The sequence below is a fragment of the Ornithorhynchus anatinus genome, chromosome X1, assembly GCF_004115215.2.
Source record: "Ornithorhynchus anatinus isolate Pmale09 chromosome X1, mOrnAna1.pri.v4, whole genome shotgun sequence".
Lineage (NCBI taxonomy): Eukaryota > Metazoa > Chordata > Mammalia > Monotremata > Ornithorhynchidae > Ornithorhynchus > Ornithorhynchus anatinus.
The window spans coordinates 30,209,629-30,224,410 of NC_041749.1; the positions used below are offsets into that span (position 1 = coordinate 30,209,629).

Genomic DNA, 14,782 nt, shown 5'->3' on the forward strand with positions numbered 1-14,782 from the left:
GTGAAAATCATTTCATTTTACTCTCTAATCCAAAAGACTGTCAGACTTTCCTGAGGTATATAGACAGACTGCAAAACTTTGCTATTACTTTGCAAATAGCCACTGGTGGCCACAAAATCTGACCATGTTGTTTGGGCTGAGCCCAAAACACGCTCAGTTAGCTCTTTGTTTCAACTTAGCCTTTTGTTTCTATTACAGATGGGGTAACAATTCTATGTGCCAATGTGCTTCTTCTTCTTTTACAGCTCCTCCTAAGTGTCTGCACATATGAGGAATTCCCCCAGAGACCTGTTCTTGCAGGAAACTGTTCAGCTTTGGAGCAACCTAACAGTTGAAGCAGACACACACTTGTATCAAAATAACTCCTTTCTTGCTGCCCAGCCCTGCTGGGTTCTCAGGTGAACCAGTCTGTTAGTTGATGGTCCCAGCCAGACCAGAGAGAACTTTTTCATTTCCAAACCACACCTGGGGCAGGAAGTGCATTCTCCAACTGGGTAGGCATCACTTGCCATCTGTTCGCTCCAGTCAGAGATAGTTTGAGGACTGAGTTCTGACCCTGGCTTTTCTCATCCACTCATCAATGGGCTCATACTGCCAAAGCGGGTCAAAGTGCATACTCAGAACTAGATTGTCCTTTCCTTGCAGTCTATCAGTCAACTCACATTTTCAATCGCTGCTCTAAGAATTCATTGTTAAAGGCAAAACACTTATTCTTCATATTCTGAGCAAATAGAAGTGGGCCTGCCGGGGATTTGTTCCATGACAATTATGGAACAGGACTTTTAAGACTCTTTTACAACTGGTAATCCTCTATCTCAAATTTAATAGATACTTCCCCTAGCTCCTTATGGGCAGGGATTGCCCCTGTTTATTGTTGTATTGTTTTTTCCAAACACTTAGTATAGTGCTCTGAACACAGAAAGCACTTAATAAATATGATCCAATGAATGAATTCAGATTTCCTTCTCACAAATCTCCCTTTACATGCATTGCTCCCTCTGCTGCCCCCACCCCACCCCAGGTATCTGCTATTTACTCACCAAAGCTGAGTCTTCTTTCTGGTACACCAGAGAGCAACCACAGCAACTTGACAAAAGGCAGGCAAAAAAACAGGTGGCTCAAAGCTTGGGGTTTCTTATCCCCCTCTTTGGAACTGCTATTTGTATGTTCTTGTTCCCAGAAATCCTGTTAGTCTTCATTTAGTACCAAAATAGTTCGACTCTGTTCTCTTTTGATGCCTTGAAGTGGCCCCAGTGGATTGGGTGTCTCCAGATGCCAAATCATTCAAAAAGATGAATGACTTTGTTGTTCTTCAAAATCTCTAAGAATGTCCACATCTTGAATGAAAATGATGATAGGCTACTTAAGCAGTTGAACAATTCTTCCAGGCAGCCTCCTGATAACTTCCCCAAGTAATGATGCCTCTGCCTTACTCCCTGGTCTTTGATCAGCCATCTTCCAACTGAGCACCTACAATACACACATAAGAAGTAGAAAGGGAAAGTTGAGTCAATCTTTGAATTTTTTCCAATACTATTGAGTGGTTCTCCTATAGTCAAGTTTTAAATAGCATTTATTGTTTTCTTATGGCCACTATAACTGAAAGAATTTTTATCAGACATTTTACATTAATATGATTTAAACATCATTTTAGACAAAACGGGAATGAGGCAGCTTAAGGTGCCGCTGTGCTCACATGAATTGTAGACTGTCATAGTCACAGCTTATGATAATATTGCAGGAGGAGAGAGCGATGATAGCAAGACAAATAAATCGGAAGGTACAGTGTGTATTTTACTATGTCCTACGCAAAAGTAAAGGAGGAAAGAGCAAGAAGATTTGGTTTAAACTATTGAATTAGAACTCTGTCCTCTTTATAACCCCAGATTCTTTTCAGAAAGTACAATTTATCATAACATGCCTTTTGACTGGAGTGGTTCAGTCCTGATTTCAATCTGCCATAAGTTTCTGGAGCATTTTTCTTCTGGCTAAAAGTTACAAGGAATCTTGGGACAGGGACCTGCTAAGGACTCTGGACTTGAACTACCTAAGAAAACTCTGAAGCAAACCAAAATTCTCTAGCTAGGGTTTGGTGGGTATGGACCATGGCAGATCATGCGGATGTATCAAACCAACAGAGATGGGATTTCTCCTTCAAAAAAAGATCATTCCCTGTCCTCAGTGTGGGAAAGCTGAGATGCACAGAGCAGAGGGTATGAAACACAGATTAGATATGAGGCTGTGTATTTTTCTCTTTGGCCCATCACTGCTCACATAAAGTGATACTACCCACAGCATCCTCTCATATGACAATAGAAAATGCTCCATATACAAGCACAGGCCAGGGTTGGTGCCTTGCAAACCTGCACCTTACTGTTCAGGTAAATTAGCAGTAAACCATTAAATGGTTAAAGCAAATTAGCATTAGTAACACCTGAGAGCAATTTTGGGATGGGACTACCTAAAGACTGAAAGGGTCTGAGTAGATAGAGACTCCAAGTAACTTGAAAAATAATTAAAGAATTTAACAGAAATTCATTCATTCAATCTTATTTATTAGGTGCTTACTGGGTGCAAAGCACTGTATTAAGCACTTGGGAGAGTACACCACAACAATATAACAGACACATTCCCTGCCCATGACAAGCTGCTGACTGGAGGAGAGCAGAGAAGAATGTGTGGGTGTCAGAGGTCCTGGGTTCTAATCCCTGCTCCGCTGCTTGTCAGCTGTGTGACTTTGGGCAAGTCACTTAACTTCTCTATGCCTCAGTTACCTCATCTGTAAAATGGGGAGTAAGACTGTGAGCCCCACGTGGGACAACCTGATCACCTTGTATCTCCCCGACCCCACAGCGCTTAGAACAGTGCTTTGCACATAGTAAGTGCTTAACAAATGCCATCATTATTATTATTATCATGTGTGGAAAGTACTTGCAACTTCGGACTAGAAGAGGATGGCTTGTGTCCTGCAGCCTCAACTTTTGAACTCTAACTTCAGGGACGACAGCATCAATACAACCCAGGGAAGGAAGGAAAATGTGGGATCTGGGGAAGCACAGCTGACCCCAGATTGGATTAGTGAAGTAATGGGGTTTTTGTTAATTAGTTGAATGAGGTAGGAGTTTGCTGGGTTGGGAGGGTTTGTGTTTAATAAAAGGGTGTCATTTTTAATAGAAACTCTTTACCATCTGGTTTAAAGCATTCAATCAACTCATCCACTCCTTCCTTACCTCACTGATTTCCTCCTACAACCCAGACTTGTTTACTTGGCTCCACTAATGCCAACTTAATCACTCTACTTCAATTTCATCTATCTCACTACCAACCCCTAGCCCAAGTCCTCCCTCTGGCATGGAACACCCACCTGCTTCCTAAATGACAGACCACAACTCTCCTCAGGCCTTCTCAAATTATACCTCCTTTCCCCCTACTCCCTTTCCCTTCTGCATCACCTATGAACTTGGATCTGTATCCTTAAACATTTGATATTCACCCCACCCTCAGTCCCACAGCACTTATGATGATGATAATGGCATTTGTTAAGCATTTACTATGTGCAAAGCACTGTTCTAAGTGCTGGGGAGGATACAAGGTGATCAGGTTGTCCCACGTGGGGCTAACAGTCTTCAACCCCATTTTACAGATGAGGTAACTGAGGCACAGAGAAGTTAAGTGACTTGCCCAAAGTCACACAGCTGACAAGTGGTGGAGGTGGGACTTGAACCCATGACCTCTGATTCCCCAGCCCATGCTCTTTCCACTGAGCAACGCTGCTTCTCTAACTATGACTACGACCACTACTATTGCTTTGACAATGACTACTACTACTACTGAGGAGAGTTGGGCATATAAAAACTTTCTCCTGGGCTTCTAATAAACCACTTCTGGATTATTTCCCATCTTGCCCTGCAGTAGAGGAACAGCCTGGCCATGGGCCCAGGCGAGAGTTTTAGTTCAGAGACCTTTCCTCTGTGGCATGGTTAATGTGGTGAGGAAGGGGAGAGGAGCTTATACTACAAGTATAGGACTTATGGTTTGAGGTTTAGAGGATTCTCTTTGAGAGTTCTGCATTATTTTGATATATTTGCTCCAAGCCTTGGACCTGGAAGGACCATGGCTTAGTGGAAGGCAGTGTTGCCTAGTGGAAAGTGCATGGCCCAGGGAGTCAGAGGACCTGGGTTCTAATCTTGGCTCTGCCACTTGTTTGGTGTGTGACCTAGGGCAAGTCAGTTAATTTCTCAGTGCCTCAGTTTCCTCATCTGTAAAATGGGGATTCAATAGTCATTCTTCCTCCTACTTAGAATGAGAATGTCATATAATAATAATAATAATGTTGGTATTTGTTAAGCGCTTACTATGTGCCGAGCACTGTTCTAAGCGCTGGGGTAGACACAGGGGAATCAGGTTGTCCCACGTGGGGCTCACAGTCTTAATCCCCATTTTACAGATGAGGTAACTGAGGCACCGAGAAGTTAAGTGACTTGCCCAAAGTCACACAGCTGACAAGTGGTAGAGCCGGGGTTCGAACCCATGACCTCTGACTCCAAAGCCCGTGCTCTTTCCAGTGAGCCACGCTGCTTCTCATATGTGACAGGGACTGTGTCCGACCACTTGGCACATAATAAGTGCTTAACAAATACCACAGTTATTATTATTACCATTATTATTATTATAGGAGACAGCACTCTTGCATCTGCTTTATGGAAAGAGTGGCACCAGTTCTTCTAGGCAGAATTATGATGGGATATCAGGGGCCTCTAAATCCTCCAATGGGCTCCTAAACTTCCCATACTGTCGTAGTTCTCCCTTGGGTGCATCTGTCCATGTTGCTTTATTTTTACATGCTTTCTAGTCCTGGGAAGGCAAACAATTAGAAGGAGGACAAACAATGGAGTGAACAATGCAGTGCCATTTGGAAGCACTTACACCCAGAAGACATGATCTTTGTTAACAGCTGTCAAAATTTTGACCATCTTTTGTGAGACAAAAATTTGGCAGCTTTAGATTTTAAGTTCAAATAAGCATATCCTAGTTGCTTTCAGCTACAGTGAATAATAATAATTGTGGTATTTATTAAGCGATTACAATATGCAGACACTGTTCTAAACGCTGGGGTAGATAAAAATGAATCAAGTTGGACGTAGTCCCTGTCCCACATAGGACTCACAGTATTAATCCTATTTTACAGATGAGGGAACTGAGGCACAGAGAAGTTAGGTGACTTGCCCAAGGTCACACAGCAGACAAGTGATGGAGCTGGGATTTGAACCCAGGTCCTTCTGACTTGCAGCCCTGTGCTCTATCCAGTACTAATACTAATAATAACTATGGTATTTGTTAAGCCCTCATTATGTGTCATGCACTGTAATGAACATGGGGAAGATGCAAATACAATCCCATCAAACATGGTTCCTGTCCCACCTGGGCCTCAGAGTCTAATTGATTTCTAATTTCCTTTGAAGAAATCACAAAGGCATTGGTAAGACATAAGACCAATAAAGGAATTGCTCACCAAGAATCACCCAGAATTCTATGCCAATATTTTCTTCTAATACTCATAACCTCTCTCCAGGGAAATAGCAGAATAGTTACCTTCAGGCCTATCAGAACCCTATGATACCAGCAAGAGCCAGATTATGCAGATATTAAGGGAAATGACAAGTTCTAATGAAACAGTTCTCCCTGTTACTATTTAAATTGCAAAACTAACAGCTATATAACTCTGAATTTGAACAGCTTATAAAGTATTTTGCAAGAACCAATACTGGCTTCTTGAATTAGTGTGAAAGGCACTGCTATAATTCAGGACTCCTGTTTATAAATTACTAGATATTTTTTGTGGTGCATGTCAGGAGGCTATTTGATTGAACCACTGCATTGTATTCAAACAAAGCTTTATGGGCTCCATATTAAATATTTAAAACTAAGCCCATATATTTTGAACAACAATTAGTCTGGAGCAGCAGCTTTGCCTTTTCCCTGCAAAAGTTTTAAAGTAAACTGAAGATGATGAATATTTGATATACTGTACCTCATTGTAATCTCATAATAAGATTTGTTATAGGGTTATAAAATGTTACATTAGGTTCTTATAGCACATCATTAATATTCTAAAACGTAGCTGTGATTTTACGCAGAGCTGCCTGACAGCAAAACAACAGAAAGATAAGTGACATTAACCTCTTTGTTCAAGGACTTTTTTCTCTTTTTGAAGAAAGCTGGTACAACATCCTCCTGCATCATCTGAAACCATAGTACCCCAGGGCGGAGAAGCACTCCCTAGAAGCCATCAAGACCAGTGCCATCTAGAACACTGCATTGCTTTCACTTAAATTGGCATTAACCCATCATCAACATTAACCATTATTTACCCCTCCTTTGCGGGGAGCATTGTTTTAAGTCCTTGAAGATATCAACAGAAAGGGTGAGAGAGGGCTCCAACATCTTCCTAGCCCTCCGGGTATTTATAATCTAACAAAAAATAGAGGAAAACCTTTTAGATTTGAAAGATCAGAGGACCATTATGTGGATTAATGAGAAAATACAAAGTTCTATAGAAACACAGGGTGCCTTGACAGAAACAAATATAACTTTGGTCTAAAAAGATTCTGATCAATTTATAGTATTCAATGAGCACTAGCACTAGAACTGTAGCTTTGGAGAATATAATACAATAACGTTGGTAGACACATTCCCTGCCCACAGGAGCTTACAGTCTTGATGAGGACACAGCCACTAAAATAAATTGCACCTACAGACATAAGCGCTGAGGGCTGAGGGTACATTGAATACTTAGACTGTTAGCCTCAAGTAGGACAAGAACTGTGTTCAACCTGATTACGTTGTATCTATACCAGCACTTAGCTCTATAAAAGTAATTACTATAGTAATAATAATATCAAATGCTTAAAGATTATAGATCCAAGTGCATTGGTGATGCAAAAGGAAAAGAGAATGGGGGAAATGAGGACTTAGCTGGGGAAGATCGCTTACTGTAATAACGCTTTGAAGGTGAGGAGAGTGGTGGTCTGTCACATATGAGGGAATTCCAGACCAGAAGGAGGACATGGACAAGGAGTCAGCAGTGAGATAGATGATATCTAGGTACAGTGGCTACATTGATGTTAGAGGAGAAAAGTGTATGGGTTGGGTTGTAGTAGGAGATCAGTGAGTTAAGGTAGGAGGAGGAAAGCTGACTGAATACTTCAAAATCAAGGGCAAGAAGTTTCCGTTTGATGTGGAGGTGGATGGGTTCTTGAGGAGTGGAAAGACGTGGACAAAACTTTTTTTACAGTGAAATGAGGATTGAAGTGGGGAGAGACAGTAAGCAGGAAGGTCAGCTAGGAGACATGCAGTAGTCAAGGCAAGATATGCTAGTATTTCAGTTTCTTTTTATACAATATGCATGGATTGACAATTTCAGCCTTAATGCATTTGCAGTATTTTCATTTTGCAGTTAGTTTTAAAAAATGGTTTCAAGTGAACCTGTGAGAGTTCATTTTAATTCTGACTGTCATAGTCAGTGTATATTTGCATATGAAATAGCAAACAGTAAAACCCCATTATAGCTGGTCTCTGGAGTGCCCAGGGTTCTTGATGCTCAATATGTCAACTGTAGTAGTAGCCGACTCTTCATCATGCTAGGTCAACATGTACTGCTGAAATCCTTGGTAATCCCATTTCTGCTAACAATTCAACTAGCTCCCTACTCTTCCCCCAACTAAATCTTCTATAAAAAATGCTTAATAAGAAACAAAACTGCCTGAACTGAATATCTCCTCTCCCTTTTCCTCCTTGCCTGAAAGTGCTAAAGAGCAGTGAAATAACCCAAACCAGCCCTGATACAGGACAAAGGCAGAGAAGTCAGAAGCCGAGGCCATTCACGCACTAGATTACCAGTCTCTGAGCAATTTAGCACTGATCTTGGACATGAGACATCCTAGCTTTCTTTTTCTTTACTTTGTCCCCACTTGTAGTAGTAGTGATAGTATTTAAGCTCTTACTGAGTGTATAGCACTGTACTAAGCACCGGAAAAGAATATACATGTGGGAATTAGACCCAGTCCCTTAATTGGCTCTTTTCCCCTTATCCTCACTTCTCTCCCACCACATCCTAGCCCATATACTTTGCTCTTCTAATGTGACCTACTCACTGGGTCCTGCTTAGGCATCTCTGACGACCTGGGATTCCCTCCCCCTTCACAACAGACCACTACTCTCCCCACTTTCACAGCCCTACTAAAATCACACCCTCTCCAGGAAGCCTTCCCGACTAATCTCTCTTCTCTCCATCCTGCTTTCTGGTTCTACTGTGACACTCATGTATAACTTCTAAGCACTTGGGTACTCAAACACTCCCCTATCTCACGGCACTTAGGTACATATATTTGTCTTTGGTTGCTTTCACTACCTATAGTTTATTTTAATATTTCCCCAACTAGACTATAAACTTCTTGAGGACAGGTATTATGCCTACTTATTCTACTGTATTCTCCTAAGTGCTTAGTGCAATATTCTGCAAACAGTAAGTGCCAAATAAATATCGTTTATTGACTGTCTATCTTTTTTCTTGTTTTCTCACTCTCATTTTAGCTTTTTTTGTGTGTTTTCATTCTTCATTCACTCTCTTCCTTTTCCATTTCTAAGTTGGCAGAGCACAACCAGTCCAGCCAAAAAGTCCTTAAGAGAGCTCCAGGAAACCACACTCCCTATCCAAGCTTACAAGGGGATTATAGATGTCAGGAAATGTATTTTAACAGGGTGAGCCTCTGCCTGTCAACTGTAGCAGAACTGGGCTACCAAACGTTATTTGCATAGGATCTTTAAGAAACACAAATTGGGGACAGCCAGAGAACGTTCTTTTTCAACAGAATAAGAGAAGCTGAATTCAGATACAAATCTTTGATACCTCAAAATTCACTGTATTAAGCTGGGATTGGCACACAGTAGTTTGGTGTCAAATTCTAAGGCAGTTTCAAGAAAAAGTTGGGCTTACAGAGAGAAAATCCCTTCAGACTCTTAAATCACTAGATCCACTGTTCTGTTTATCCTCTGATTTTGAGCACATTCCAAATTTCAGTTGGAATTGGTGATAGTGAATGGATTAAGAACAGCTTGGCTTTTACACTTAAACCTTGAGCATTAACTGCTCAGCAAAGTGAGGTTTTCCCATTAGAACTGCTATATTTGCAAGTTCAATCTGTTGATAAACTGGAAGTTTAAGTTGCTGATAAGAGATATGCATTTGCTTTGACCATAAAATACGAAGTGCTTCTTAAAATGGAGTTGGGAGTCTAGAAAATCAGCCAGGTTGATGCTTCCTGTGGACAAATGTTACTTTACCCAAATTATTTATTCCTCTTCATATCTGACAGACAGTTACTCCCCCCGCACTTCCAAACCTTATGGAAGGCACATCTCCTCCAAGAGGCCTTCTTTTGACTAAGCCCTCCTTTCCTCTTTCTTCTCTTTCTCCCTTCCTCATTGCCCTGACTTGTTCCCTTTATTCATCACCCCCTCAGCCCTAAAACACTTATGTAAGTATCTGTAATTTATTTGTACTCTTGTCTGTCTCCCTCTCCGGACTGTAACGTCTGCTATATTGTTATATTGCATTCTCCAAGCTCTTAGTACAATGCTCTGCACACAGTAAGTGTTTAATAAATACAAATGACAGACTGACTGATGGATTGATAGGAATGAAAATCTTGTTTTAGGAAAAGCAAGGGGATTGATGGAAGCAAAACATTTTTTGATTGCCTAGGCATATCTTAATTAACACTCGCAGCTACGTGCTCTCACAGCAGAGGAGAAATGGAAACAGTGGCTGATTTATGATTTTAATCAGGTCGGGCTTTGCTGATATGCAGTGAGAAATAATTAGCTTGCTGTTTGTACATAGAAGCACACTGTATCCTGTCTATAGGAGACTGCTTTATACAGCATTTCAATTCCCCTGCTGAGTTTCCTTTCCTTGCTTCCTCCTTGTCGGGGGATTTGTGTAAATTTGCCACCAGAGGAATCACTGCCATTTCTGCCTTTCTATCTCTTTTGACAATGCAGTATTCCCCAAGTTGAAGACGGGAGTGGAGCTCAGTAACCAATTAGCAACAGCAGAGGAACACTGACCTTGCCAAATACACACAGGTTTCAGTGGATTAGAGGCCAGTGTCTCATAAATGGAGCCTGTACAAGTTTTTTCTAGCAACTGGGCTTCTCTTGATATAATTATTTGGTTTCTGGAGGCTCGAAAATGAAACTGCAGGAATCTAGAATTAAAGTTTCAATTTGACTACCGAGCCACAAGCTCATGACTCTAGTTAATCACTGACTCAACTACTCAAATCCTGCCAAGTGTTTAAAAAAATTGCAAAGGACTATGTTTCCAAGTACCTTTAAATAACAGATTTCCTTACCTATATACTGTAAGCTCCTTGCGCCTCACAACTCTGTTGTGTTGTACTTATCCAAGCACTTAGTACAGTGCTCTGCACACAGTAAGCATTCAATAAATACCATAAATCGATGGACTGAAATTTGGAAAATGGTCCACAGATTAAATAGCTATTTTCTTTTGGAATAGGAGCTACCGGTATGGTCTTTTCAGGAGAACTACTTTCTGTATGGTACAGTATGAACAAAACAAGCAGGAGAAATCATCCAAGGTTGTGTGAAGGACAGGGTGAAGCCGTGTAATACTGCTGTTGATTTGTTGGCAGACAGAACATATTAGCATGCTGCAGCCTAAGATGACTCAGTTTGAATAAAAGATCGCCCCGGGAACAAGGCAAAGAAGCAGAGCCCTGAGATGCACTGCCCTGACCCAAGAATATACACTGCACATCTTTTCATTTTTTCCACCCCACTAGCTCGCCAGGAAAAGCATCATCTACAAGAGCATCTTTGAGGATGATGCTAGATGATCTATGTCTGGATAATATTTGACTGATCTCAGAGCATCTGTATTCTTTCCTACCACTCCCCTGACTGACTCACTGGATGGCATTCAACAAATCACTTACTTTCTTCATCCAGAGAATCACATTACTCACTGATCTCTCTGAAGTGTTGAGAGGGTCAATAAGACAATGTTTACAAAGCATTTTAAGTCCTCCAGGTAAGGGGATTTTGCTTGCCCTGATTCTGAACAACCCCAGCCTCCATGTTTTTGCCATTCCCATCAGTGTTCTGGAGAAGTTGGGTCATTAGACCCCATTGCTGCCTTTCTTCTTATCTTTGATAGAGTGCTTTTTCTGTAAAACATTTAGAACAGTGCTCCGAACAAAGTAAGCACTCAATAAATGCCACTGATTGACTGACTGATTTAGTAAATGCTGCAAAGCAAGCCCTCAATTGAGCATCATTTTATTTTAATAAGAATTTTACTAAGATCTTCAACTCCCAAAAAAGATTTCCTGGGGACATGAAAATCCTTTGGGGATAGTCAAAGCTTCACAATGAGAGTACTGACAAAGAATGAAGAGGACATACAATGAGAAATTATTATAAAGAAAAGAGAATGAGGTGAAAATACACCTTAGTCAACCTAAATTATTTTACTGATGTAGAACACTGAGTGTATATCTAATAATTATGGCCAGGTTTTCCGTGAGTATAATGAATATTTTTAAAGAATAGATTTCTGTTCACCTGCACAGAGGCCAATCTCAATTTTTCCCCAAGCTAAATGCCTGTTTTTCTCTTATTTTTGGTCCTTTGTTTTCAACTTTTCTATTTTCATCAAAAGAATGAAGGAAAATGCCCCTTAAGTAAGATTTGATGAAATCTGGATAGCCAAGAAAACCTGAAACCCAATCCTTTAGTGGTCTATAGGCCAATAAAGGCTCTCTCATCACCATCACCAGATTGTATTTTACAATATTATGTCCATGTGTTCATAGTGCCTCGTTAAGCACTTTTCAAAGCTAAGTAAACAGAATAGACCTCACCCTTTAGAACAGAGTGGCCTACTGGAAAGGGTATTGTTCCAGAGGTCAGAAAGCCTGGTTTATTGTTCCAGCCCTGCCACTGGTCTACTGGATGACTCTTGAGCAAGTCACTTAACTTCTCTAACCTTAAGCTTCCTTATCTGTAAGATGGAGATAATGACCTTTCAGGTCACATAGATGTAGGGAAGACAGAGTGAGATCAATAATGTGAAAGTGCTTTGGAATAATGAAAAGCACTGTACAAATTACAGATATTATAATATAAGGTAGTTGTACTGTTGCATGTAAGCAGAAACACAAAAGGAGAAATGGTTTGGCCTGAAATCAGTATTCTGACTGCAATCTAGCTGTTGTTGGCTCCTCCTGTTTTCTCACCTAATCTCTAACTTATTTGGTTCTTTTAGCATTATGGGATGGAAACTTTTATTGTTAAGGAATTGAGGTCTCAAGTTACGAGCAGTGAAGTCTGGAAGTTGGAGAAAAAAAAAAAGATTATGCCCCCTGCAGCTTTAAGCAAAGCAACAAGGAGTCAACCTTCCAATCAGATTGGAAAGTGGGTTGCCAGGGACAGCAGTTTACCTTAAAATAGTTGCTTATTATTTTAATTGTTTCATGATGTGCCATTTTCATGGGATTCTAAGAGTTAGACTTCTTTATTTCAAGCTGACTCCCCCAAATTGAGACCGAAATATTTGAAAGGGACCATCAATCAATCAATGGTAAAAGCTTGTTAAGGGCACGGGATAGGTATTCTACTCTCCCAAGTGCTTAGTAGAGCGCCCTGCATAGAAGCCCTCAATAAATAGCATTGATTGATTGACTGAGTGCTTACTGAGTGCAGAGCAATGTCTAAGCACTTGGGAAGGTATACTAGATCCCTGCACTCAAGAAGCTTATAATTGTCTGTTAATTTTCAATGCCTTTTTTCCCAGTGCTTTGCAAAATGCATTGTGATTAATAAATAACTACAATGATGATGATAAAATGATGTTCTTTAAATTATGGCCCCAAATCACACCATTATTATAGAAAATCATTTTTCTAACTGGTGACTCAGCTGAAATACCCTAGGAACTTCAATCCTGCTCTTCATCTGGTGACTAGACGTTTTGTTCAATTTCTGTATATTGTGAGCACTAATCTGGACAGTAACACTGTCTGGTGAAAAGGGTGGGTGTGGGAGTCAGAGGCCTTCGAGTCTATTAACAACTCTGCCACTAACCTGCTGTGTGAACTTGTCACTTGAATTTTTTTAATTGCTTCCATTGTTTGTAATTTGTTGTTCGTAATTCATCCTGGCTTACTCTGTCACTGTTCTTCCCTAATTAGATAGTGAGCCGAGGCTGGGGTGGGACAGAGATGGTTTATCTACCCTAATGTTCAACACGGTGACTGGCATTATAGAATCATTTAGTAAATACAGTGATGATGATGATAACAATAACAACGACGAGCATAATAATAGCTTAGCCAATTTGTTCTTTACTTTCATTTTCTGTGAAATGGGAAATATGGAGCTTGCCTCTTTCCAGGTCTGTTGTAAGGATAAACTGAGATAATTAATGTTAAACTGTTTTGGGAAAACAAATGTCCTATATAAATCCAAGTTATTATTATTATCATATAACTCACAGTCAGCACAACAAAGTATCACTGTACATATCTCTGGCACATTCAGAACAATAGAAAAAGTAGAGCAACTCTAAGAAAGCAATTTGAGAGCCTTCTTGCCCTGAAATGATTCAATAATAACTAAGTCAACATTCCCAGAGTAAATCTTTTTCATTTCCCTCACTAAACATCCATGTTAATTAGGCTCATCGTCCCATGAACCTGAGGGAAGTGGAGTCAGTAAAGACACATTAATGATAAAGTTAGTCTCAGATTCTGCGATGCTGCTCTAAATTTCCTCTGGAGAGAAGTCTGAGTCCTTGTGTTAATCACTGATTTTGTTTCCTACACTCTTCCCTCTTCATGAAATTGAAATTCATTCTGAGTACAGTGGTGATGTAATCTGGTTTATAAGAATTGATCTCAACATGTTAATTCTTCTTTTACTGGCTGTGAATTTGAGTCCACCCTAACATGGTGGACATGCCCCATTTAATCAATGTTTCTCCATCGCCACAGTTTCCACCTCACCTGCTGAACTTTTAATCATTCAGAATAGCTAATCACAGTCATTTCTCACTGTCCAAGGCTGCAAGTTCATCATGGGAACAGCTCTAGTGTCCTTGTTAATCACTGTAATCTCTTACTGCTCACGAGCTGTGAAACAGTGGTGTCTGCTCATCACTCAGGTATCTCACTGTCTAAACACTGAGGATTAGACTATAATCATTCACGGAACTTGAGATGTGGTGATAAAAAGGGACATCCACAAGGTCTTCAATTTACACATCTCAAAGGCTTATAATTATTCCCTTGAGATAGAGACATTCCAATGTCTCAAGCTAGACTTCAGCCCCTGGTCTCGTCTGCACATGAAGTGCAACGGATGTGTTGTGCTCTTGCTCCTTGCTGTCCACTGCTCTTGGCTGGTCCTTGGACGCCCCATTACTCAAGTGCATCTTAATGATAGAGTATCCATTAAGCATCTACTATGCATAATGAATCTCTGGGCCACAACCTGCCTCTGGCTTGGAATGCCCTCCCTCTTTATATCAGGACAGATTATTACTCTCTCCACCTTTAAGGCACAACTCCTCCAAGAAGCCTTCCCTGACTAAGCCCTCCTTTCTTCTTCTCCCACTTCCTTCTGTGCTGCCTTGATTCTCTCCCTTTATTTAACCGCCCTCCCAACCCCACAGCACTTATGTTTATATCTGTAATTT

At 40.6% G+C, this 14,782-nt stretch overlaps 1 long non-coding RNA gene across 1 annotated transcript in view; it reads right to left on the minus strand.

The window, feature by feature from the left end:
* Positions 1–1,031: 1,031 nt before the first annotated feature.
* The window catches only part of LOC103164704, a 243,083-nt gene continuing 229,332 nt past the window's right edge, over positions 1,032–14,782 (minus strand). The window contains exon 4 of the long non-coding RNA XR_484293.3: positions 1,032–1,470. This is a non-coding gene — a long non-coding RNA (uncharacterized LOC103164704). The remainder of the gene's footprint in view (positions 1,471–14,782) is intronic.